The 10,600-nt window shown below is 42.1% G+C and overlaps 1 protein-coding gene across 1 annotated transcript in view; it reads left to right on the plus strand.

The window, feature by feature from the left end:
• Positions 1-10,119, plus strand: part of LOC123979049 (doublecortin domain-containing protein 2) — a 131,248-nt gene extending 121,129 nt beyond the window's left edge. Inside the window, exon 12 of the mRNA XM_046062768.1 lies at positions 9,807-10,119. The gene's annotated coding sequence lies outside the window, so the exon portion shown is untranslated. The remainder of the gene's footprint in view (positions 1-9,806) is intronic.
• Positions 10,120-10,600: the final 481 nt, after the last annotated feature.

A 10,600-nucleotide genomic window follows, 5' to 3' on the forward strand; every position in this document is an offset into this window, starting at 1 on the left:
ATGGAAACAGGGGTTAGGGGAGGGGATGACGGGGGGAGAAAGGGTAAGGGAGGGAAGGGTCACTCAGGCCAGCCTGGCGTGGACAAGTAAAGTGGGGAACGCTCCATTGCTTATTCAACAGGGAGCAGATCTCTAAGAAGATAGAGGCCCACCTTTCTTTTGAATGGGGGGTGGTGGTTTGGTGGAGCAGCAGCCAGCACGCAGGAGATTTCTAATTTCGTCGGTGAGTTCTTGGCTGGGGGGTTTGTGACAGAGCGGTCTGGATGAGCAGAGGATGCAGTGAAGTGGAGAAGAAGGGCTATTGCTGTTATGCTCTTAGAGGTTTAAGGCATCTTTCATTAAGGTTTTCACAGTATGTTTTTAGGAAAATATTACCATCAAGTGGATGTAACAATTAATCTGATTTTATCTTTGCCACTGAGGAGATTCTTTTTTTAATAAGAGGCAACTCCTGGAAACATTGGTTTTGAATTTATTTCAAAGAATTTGTCTTTGTGCCTCAGCTACAGTAAACTTTGAAGCACAGGCTTTCCTCTGCTCTTCTCCTGCTCTTCTTATGTTTTGTGTTTAAAGTGCACAGTTTGAGTCTTTTTAACACTTTTCATTTACAGTGGTGAGCTTGTCATTCAGAGTACAGCGCATCTCCATCTCCTTTTTCATCGCAGATCAATGCTATCTGCAGGCATGCAGGAACAGGATTGTCTGCTTAATAATGACTTGTGTTTTTCTCCCATCAACTGCTGCGCTGTCCAGAATTTCCAAGAAAACATTCCCCCTCCCCTCCATGTCCTTGCGTGTTCAGTTCCTGATGTGAAGAGCAGACTGACACAGATGAGCAACAGATGAGCAACAGAAGAGCGATAGATTAGGTAGAGGTGGAGTGGCGTGGAGAGCTCTGTGCTTATGCTGATGACTTCTGTTTTCCATTGGAAGTGGCACATTGATGCATTCAAAGTGATGTGACTGCATTTAACTTTTCGCTTTCTCTATCTCCCTCCTTCTTAACCCTCAGGCTTTTTAATTTTCACTGGTCCTTCCCGTGGCTTCCGTCCATCCTGCAGACAGATGCACCATAGGTGCTTTAAAGCTCTATAATGTATACATTATTCATATCACTCCACAAAAGGTGCTCATTAAACTTTACATGGCCAATGGAGTAGGCGGCCATAGATTGAAGGTGTTGCCCATATCACAACTGTCACAGTGGATTGACACAGAAAGGAGAGAGCATTGCTGGGGGTTTGATTTGAAGATGGCTTTGATTTAACTCTGAGGTTATTTGCATCCGGCTATATCCATCCTCCCTTTTAAAATCACTGTTTATTGTATTTGGGATTTGAGTACTACACAGATGTTAAGGATATTAGAATATAAATACAACTTTTATGTCCAAAAACATACTGAACATAATTAAAGATAATGTTTTGCCAAGCATGCCACACACACACACACACACACACACACACACACACACACACACACACACACACCAAAAAGATCCTGAAGGAGAAGGAGAAGATCTATACAGTGAAAGAATGTTGATGTATGGATGTATTCATAAACCCCACATCAAATGCATCTTTAAATCTGCCTAAACCCTAGCAGTGTTTTTCACAACCTTTCCCTTTCCCTTGGCCGTAGTCTCAGCAGAGCATTCATCCCTTAATAACATTTAAACCTCCTGTACTGTCCATAAAAGGATGGACTGGCAGGTACAGTAAATTGGTGGGACTAACAAAAGCTTGGCACAGAGCTGAGAAAAACATCCACACAGGGAAATGAGCTGTCATTACAGTAGCAAGGTAGCACTCAGACACTTCTCTGTTTGTGCTCATCTCTTCTGCTTGCTACCCCCAAGGTCCTCTTGCACTCATAAATACATAATTACGCCCACCACCCGCCATGATGATTTCTGTTTTCATCAGCTGTCAGAAATGACCTGAATTACCCGTCACTGTTTGACCCAAATGCAGCTGTCAGATATGTTAATCACAGCTTACATAACCACTCAGCCCTCTTTCCACCGACTTAAACTGTGTGTACGCGTGTGCCTGAAACCCCTTTAAATAGCACCTGTCAAAAAATAAAGAAAAAATGAATAAAGGACATTTAAAACTTAAGATGAGGTATTTTGCATCCATAAATTAACCTTGCCTTTGACGTCTCTCAGCGGGAGGCGTGCTGAGCTGTACCTTTTTAATGTTTAACATGACAGAAAAGACAGAAAAACAGCAGAGGCTGATGTCCCTGAAAGCTATGACCTGAACTTATCCAGTATGCAGAGTGATGAGGAGGAAAACAACATAAATGTTATGTTTTTTTATTTTTCTGCCTTTCAAGAAATATTTTGACAGCAGCAATTAAATATGTAGTTATGTAGATATTGTGAAGATAGTATTAAAAGAATGTAAACAATTCTGTTTTCCTGCTTCCAACAATACATTAAATGTATTATTATTTATTATCATTCTCCATGCATGTCTTTGGAATAGGAATTTCTGCCTGTACAGTATGCAATAAACTAAGACCCACTGAATGCAGCGCCATGCGAAGTTCACCCCCATTCATTTTCTATGGGACATGAGCAAATCTCCCACCCCACCATAACCTTACTCGAGTGTATTACATTCAAGTGTGTTTGACATTTTGGTGTTTGAACTCATGTAACCGGTTACAGGAGACTGTTCTCTTCAGACAAAACATGGCCGAGGTCACAGTGGGATTTGTAGGTACAATCCTACAGACTGATGTCATTAATATTTCTTTGTAGCACATTTATAGAACTAATCTTAACTCTAGCCATGAGAATTTACATCAATATATTATGACAAAATTATGTGCCTTTTCAAGTCCACATAAATTCATAGCCAGCGGTTATTTGCATTATATGTAAGATGTTTGCATAGTTTAACTAACTGATCATTTTGTAAAAAAAATTCAGTTGAGCAAGTACATTACATGATGTCACTCTTATATCTGATGTAGATAATTATAATTAAAGACCACATTTTATCAGCTTTCAAGAGTAATACACAACTCAGATCTTTTGCTGTCAGCGCAAAAGCATTACAGCAACAAGTTGCAGAAAAGGCTTTTTGCAATGTTATCTCATTAGCAGTAATTATAACAGATATCATCCTGTATTATTGTGTGAAGCAACGTATCCCGAAGCTAAAGTCCTTCCCCAAGCCCGACGCATGTTTCCACATTACGCTGGGTGATTTCACTCTTGCTGTCTTTTCTTTGCATAAACAGTGCCTGCAGTCAGAGTCTGCTCTGATCAAAGGGACAAATCTATCCAGGAGCAATCAGGTTGCTGCGCTAGGCCGGGCTGCTGACAACTCCAGGCTCTTTGATCAGAAATACATCATCTTCAGCAGGCTGCCTGCCTGGATGCCTTTGTCTGGGGCCAGGAAATAGGGGAAGTGATAGCTCCCTCTTGGTGCTCTTCTTCGCTGCTGCGCCTTTTGGCAGGCAAGATGAAAGCTACCCCAATTATAAGTGAAAATACCCCCAATGAACTGAGCTGAGCTTCTGGGGTGCAGCTAGAGCCACCACCCCCCTATATCATCACTAAATCTCTATACAGTGTCTATGCATGATGGTACAAAAGATATTGTCAGTTTCTCTTTTCTTTTCCCTGTCTTTCTTGGTGAAATGAGACTTTGGTTGAGATAGTGTGCCAGTGCAATTGAGGTCACATCCAAACGCATCGGTCTCCCTCCTCCCAATTTAGTAACTGCGGTTCTAATAACATGGTCTTCTCGGCAAGGAAAAAGAAAACTGAATGCCTGGGCCTCTGAGCACATCTCCTGCACTCCCCTCCCCTGCTTTCAAACCCTTGACTGTGAGCTAAAGCAAGGTTTTTTTCACACAGCTTCAAGAGGTGGAACAGGAGATGTTGAATGATGGACAGGTGTGCAGGCATTGTGCTGTTCTGCTCCGCACTGAAGGAGATCATTGATTTGCATTACAGTCCCACACATAAAACACAACCCACCACACACACACACGCCCCCATCCACATCTTACTGTTCCACCCCTATGACTGCACCACCTCCCACATGGCAGCCCACACCCCAGCTACTAATCAAGGAGTGAATGTTTATCTCACTTCCTGTCTTTTATAGGGGTGGAGTGTTATCTCCAGCTTCTGGTACCACCTCACCTGGGCTGACCTGAGAGGGAAAGCTATCATGTCTCAGCTCAGGCTTTACGAGCCCACTCAGATGATATAAAAACCATACATTACCTCATAGAGAATATACATCTGGATGTATTAAATGAGGGTTATTGCAGGAGACTTAACCTTTCTCACTGCCACGCTTGGCTCATATCTTGGCTCAAACAAATCAAACCAATTTCACTTTGAACAGATTACACAAACAGGTTTTTTTCTGTCTTGAAGCACATAGAAAAAAAATGCAACAACACTCAGGGAAGCCGGTGCTGCTTAAAGGTGTAATCCTCTGCGTCAACAGCCTCAGAAGCATATCAGGTGTCTTTAAGCTCATCCACCTGTCAGTGAGCTCTTCCAGCAATTACACATCTGTCAAGTGTCACCTATCTCAGCTCTCACTGACAAGGGTTATGTCAAGCAGTCAGCCATTACGGCGGCCCAAATGGAGTCTGCATTGTTTAGAGCCAGCAGGAAGTGGCTGTGGCATGGATGAGTGAGCAGGGTCTCCATAGTGTGACTGGGAAGCCAAGCTAACGGTTAGTTTCGGAGATGGAAGGGGGGCTTCTGTCCAGATCTCTTTTCTCACATCTCCTCATATTTCTAGAATGGCAGTAAGGGTGTTTTTTCTTCCCCGCACCGAGCGTTGGGACTTATCCGGGCTGGTTAAATCTTTGCCCAGGGCAACAGCTTTTATATGCATGAGCTTGATTTGACCTGTCTTCAGGCTGTGAATGGGGCAATGCAAAAGAGAAAATCAGGCAGAATATTAAATATCAGGTTTCTACATGCTTTGATATTGTCTAACAGTCTTATTGTAGGTTTGAAATATATACTATGTGTGTTTGTATAGTTTTCATTTCCCCAGTTTAAATTGTCAATAGTGGTGGATGAAAGACAACTTAAACGGGTACTTTGCGATTCTTATCCAATACACTTTTTGTTAAATTCGGCGAATATTTCCTCATGGGTAGGTAGCTCTCTGTTTTTCGTGTGCTCTGAAAAAAAATCCGGTTTTCCTACATAGCCCCTGGGTCTGTAAATTGAGCACAAACAAAGCTGCTCGGAGCGTTCAGCAGGTGGCGGTGGCGCGTTCGAAGCAGTGGGAGAGGGAACGTAAACAAACAGCGGTACATTCGAACATGCTGGACTTCTTACGGGACTTTAGCTGTGAAGATTATAGAAACAGCCACAGAGGGAAAGGTCTGAGGAATTGTGAGACAAGTTATATGACAAGGCGAGCGGAAGAAACGTGTTAACGTCTGTGAGGGGTTTCAATGCTGGATAAATCTACAAAATTAGAAAGCAATGACAACCGATGCTAAGGTTGCTCTGTTTCTGCTGGACAGGTGAGTAACGTTAGCTTAGCTGTTCCACAAAATCGACAGGTTCAGTATTACTGTCTTGTCTGTTGTCATGTTTGTGATGATCCCAGCTGTTTAGCTTTGTTAGCTTAGCAGCAGCGGTCAGTATGTGTGCGGTAGAGGAGAAATAGACAGAGCGTGTGAACCGGTGTGAACAGAGCCCTGGTAAATACAGAGAAACGGGTCAGCAATAAGGCTAAGAGTTACAGTGGCTGGTGAATAAAGACTGCAGCTTCTCAGGACTAAAGAGAAGCTCCTGTGTGTTACTGCCAACTGTTGAATAAAGAGTGATGGAAGTTAGCCCCAAAGTTAGCTTTGACTTTGGCTCTGGAGATAAACAGTCGCTCCTGTGCTTCCCAACTCTTTTCAGTCACTGTATTTTTCTACAAACCATTTCAAATCACTCGCTAGTTTTTTACTATGTTGTGTTTTGGATCCTGCGTTTGTGAGCTTACACATACTGTTTGTTTGATGAATTTTGTTCACTAATTGTAACTATTGAAGTTCCTTTCAATAATCCTAACAATAAATAAACTAGACTCCGTATCTTAGATTTAGGCTTAGAAAAGTATTTTGCTTGAATACATATTTAAATATTGTCAGACTTGTTGTCACACCTTCTACAGTGCTGCTAAAACATGCCCTCTTATTGAGGCTAACTTGCTCTTGAACAGTAGATGCTGTGGATTCTGCTATATTTCAGCAGAGTAGGACTGGTTACAGGCAATGCGTTCATGAGTTTGTTTATCAACACAATCGCATAGTATCCCTTTAAAGTAAAGTTCTTTTTTAGCAATTTGTTAATGAACAACTTAAAGCAATAATTTGACTTTTTGGGAAACATGCTTACTTGCTTTCTTGCCGAGAGTCAGATGAGAAGATTGATACCAACACTTAGTGTAGGTTAGCCCAAAGACTGGAAAAAAGCTAGCATATCTCCCTCCAAACAAAATCTATCTACTAGTGCCACAAAAGCTCTCTTATTAACATTAATCTGTACAACCCGGGGGTGGGGTAAGCTTAAGTATAAAATGTAACTATTCCTAGAAACCTGTATTTTCTCTGCAATAAACAATGAACATCACTGATCACTGTTGACTGTGAACTACACAACCATTGCATACTGTTAGATAATATTGTGCACAAGCTTGTCACACAGATTTTTCAAGGGCTTCAAAAACTACTTCTGTCCTCCTCTCAGCCCTCTTGAATATTTCAGCGTATATTACAGTCTGAGAGAATCATCAGGTCGTGTCTCGTCTGTGTGGCCTGTTGTAATGGCTGTTAACACCCGCTTTTTGTTGCTTTCTCAACTGAATTTTGTATCACAGGTGCTATACTCAGTGTTAAAAGCACGTAAGTAAAGATTGAATCTGGGTCACTTTAATGCTCTCGTCCGTCACACCACTACATCTCCTCAGGACTGAAATGCAAGGCACATTGTCAAGTATTAATGAAGAAAATGTCCCTGCAGGGCTGGTGTTTGTCAAACCAAATGACATACACTCAGCTGGAAAGGTGAGGATTAATCTTTCAAATCCCTACTGGATATGTAGGATGCATCCGTACAATCCTACACTGAAAATAAACCCCCCTGATGCTGACGTGAATTGTCTAAACGGAAGCATTGTCCTGTTATGGTATACATACTGCAGGACGTGATGCCAGTAAAGTAGTGAATATGCTGACAGCAATACAGTACCTTCTATAGCTGTAGCAGCTGGTAAATATGCACACACAAAAACTGGGACAGAGTATATTCTAACGGTGTGCCAGCCAATGTTTGGTGTTTTCATTATTGTGTTTTCCGTTGTTTCTATTCATGGAACAAATAATTCTGACTGCCAATGGAAAATACAGAGATGAACATAACAGAGGGGCAATACTAAGTGTGAGTAAAATAATATGAAGAAAAAATAAAACTTGCATGACAATAATGTCTTGCTTAGGTGGTCATACAGCAGCAATCCTTTGTGGGAGCTTAAAACACATGCAGATGTTTTTTTCATATTTATTATAATCACATGAACAAAGGGTGCATGAAAAATACATTGTCAAACCTACCCATGTAAAACAACCAGACAAACAAACAAACAAACAAACAAATAAGCAAAAAAACCTCCATTCTAGCACAGCCAGCTGTATGTCAATATCTCTGTGTTTTTCCTGGCAAAAATGGCCTTTTCCATAAACCGATTTACTGTGATGGTTAACGCTTTTGTCCCATGTGCCTGTTTTATTTGGATGCAAAGAGAAAAAAAAATCTCAGTCAATTAAATGCCATTGATAATACAGAGACGGGCTGCTGTGAGAACGGCAAAGCAATCTACATCCTCGCTCATTTATGGTGGGGATTTGGTCTACCATGGGAAAGAAGCAGTGGAGGTGGATCTGCAGAATTTCCCCTCTCCATCTCTCCAGCTAGTGTCTTGCTGAGATTTAAATAAGCCTAAAGATTACTTGAGGGCCTTTAAATGCAAATTTTGGTGAGTGTGCAAAGCCCCTCCTGTAAACCTCAGCCTTATCATTTGCCTCCCAGATTAAGGCCTGTCTGAGATGGGAAGCTGGCTCCAGGCCCCCCAATAAGCTGCAGGCCAGGGGCCACGCCAGTGTGAGAGAGAGATGGATGGATGGAGAGGGAAGGAGCTTGCTGTGGCTATGTGTGCCAAGGTCAGCAGTGGCTGCACTCACAATAATCAGCGAGTATCTAGAGACTTAGATCTGGGGGTTTGCTTATCTCACTGTGTGTTTGTGTGCCTGTATGTGCATGCATGCTTGTGTTTGTGTGTTTTTAGCTATGTCAAACACAACAACACAACTCTCAGTCACAAGGGCTCTGAGCCATCTTTGGCAGATTAGGCAATAATCAATTAACAAATTATGGAAAAAGTAAGCATAACTGCCTTGTATCCCATGCATTATAAAACACTTTGCTGTACAGCTACAGCAGTTGGCCCAGTGTCTTGCACTTTTCTGTGGAGAGGGGGGTTAACAGATGTTGGAAATGGCTTTGATAGGTATATTGGCTCTGAGGAAAATCCAAGAGTATTTATGGTTTGAAACATGAAAGGATCCTGGCTCGTGAATCCATTTATATTTGAATGGCACCCACTTCATTACTTAATGATTTAAAAAGGCTGTTAGGGAGCTGAGCCTGAGCCAACGAACCCATGACCCTGCTGAGTCAATGTGCTAAACAGACACAGGCTGTACTTCAGGCAGCTACACTTCTCACACCATGGAAATATGACATATGAGTGTGGGATAAAGGAGAATGCATTAGACGAGATTACAATACACCAGCTTGCGCAAGAATGAATATATATATATATATATATTATATGTATATAGGCTATATGTATATATGTGTGTGTGTGTGTGTGTGTGTATATGTATATATATATATACACACACACAAAGATATAGTACAGAAATTTAGGCCATTTAGGCATATGCATTGTAGGGCCTCAGAAATAATAATGAATGTAATGAAAAGAACAAAAAGTTGTGAACATTTGACATAATTCAGGAGAAATGTGACCCCGGGAGGAAAACGAGAGAGGACAATGAAAATCGGCCTGCAGTGTGAATGTGGCCTTACACAGAGTTTTCTTTGTGCCAGCACCTACCAGCCATTACTGGAACTGCAGCTTAAGGCAATTTTGCATTGGCTTCAGTGGTGAAACGTAAAAGTTACTGCTTGCTGCTAAGCAGTATGACTCAAGCAGTTATGTTGCTCAAGGGCACTACCACAATAGCTATTTGAGAGTGTGCATTTACTTTTTCTGCTCTGATGTTTCTAGCGTGGCTTTTCAATGCCCCCACTTCTATAACCACTAGCTTCTAAAAGTCTGCAAAGCTATCCATTTTACTGCATATCAGACTCTCTGAAACACAGATGTCGCTGAACTGTGCCGCTATTCTTAAACATTATGTCACTCCACCCTTTGATTTTTCAACCTCACTACAGCCTACATTCTGTGCATCTGGCACAGTGTGTAGGCACAGCTGGTGTCAACAAAGACCTATGCTGTCAAAAAGCATCAAACTCAGGTCAAGGTCATGGAGGGAAAAGTTAGTGATGGTGGGAGGAAGGATGGTAGCAGTCCTGACTTATGATGTGGTTGACTGCTCTCTCTCTCTATAGCCCCACCCACCTCCCCAAACACACACACACACACACACACACACACACACACACACCCACCCCTTTCCGTTTCTTTACTATGTCCCCTTGTCATACAGCCTCCCCTCCTCCCTCCCAGGTGCTCACAAACGATGTGGATGAGGTCGAGGACATGAGGAGCCCACCGGAGAGAGAACAGATGTCACATGCCTCTTGCACTACGCTCAGGGTTGTGTGTGTGTTCTGCGCTGTGACAGGTAGCGTGTCGTGGTTGAAAGGTAAGGCCGGGCCCTGCTCCCAGAAGGAAATGGGGGGCCAATAAGGGGGGAAGGGGCATCAGGATTAAAAGAAATATATGAAAATAGGTCCAGGATGTAGACACCTTGCTCCATCGAAACTGGGATTGTAAAATGTTATGTTTGTGTATGGCATGTTTTCAAACTGAGCTCAGAAAAAAAGATCTCCAATAATCAATAAATAAACAATCAAATGCGCATTTAATTTGAATCTCTGCCCTGGAAAGAGCTGATGTAAATCACTGGGACAACCATCTCAGAGTGGAAAGTCATTTACTGCTGTTACAGCTGACAAGACGAGGTATTTTGTCATGGCAGCATGCATGCTTTCATTTATCATTCATGGGTCATATTGTTCTAGATTGGTGATTAGACAGTTGGCAGATTCAGAGCTACATTAATGGCCTGAACATATGCAACTGCACAAGCATACACATCGATTAGAGGTTACCATTTTTTTTAAACATTTAATGTATGAGCCCTGTGCTTGCTAGCTTGCTGTACTTGATAGTACTATCATTGGTAAATTCTAAAGTACTATATGTTCTTGCTCAAGATAGCTTCAAATTTGTCATAATTACACACACGCACGCACGCACGCACGCACACACACATACACGTGGCCTGTTAGATGTAC

Source organism: Micropterus dolomieu, linkage group LG11 (genome assembly GCF_021292245.1).
Source record: "Micropterus dolomieu isolate WLL.071019.BEF.003 ecotype Adirondacks linkage group LG11, ASM2129224v1, whole genome shotgun sequence".
Taxonomy (NCBI): Eukaryota; Metazoa; Chordata; class Actinopteri; order Centrarchiformes; family Centrarchidae; genus Micropterus; species Micropterus dolomieu.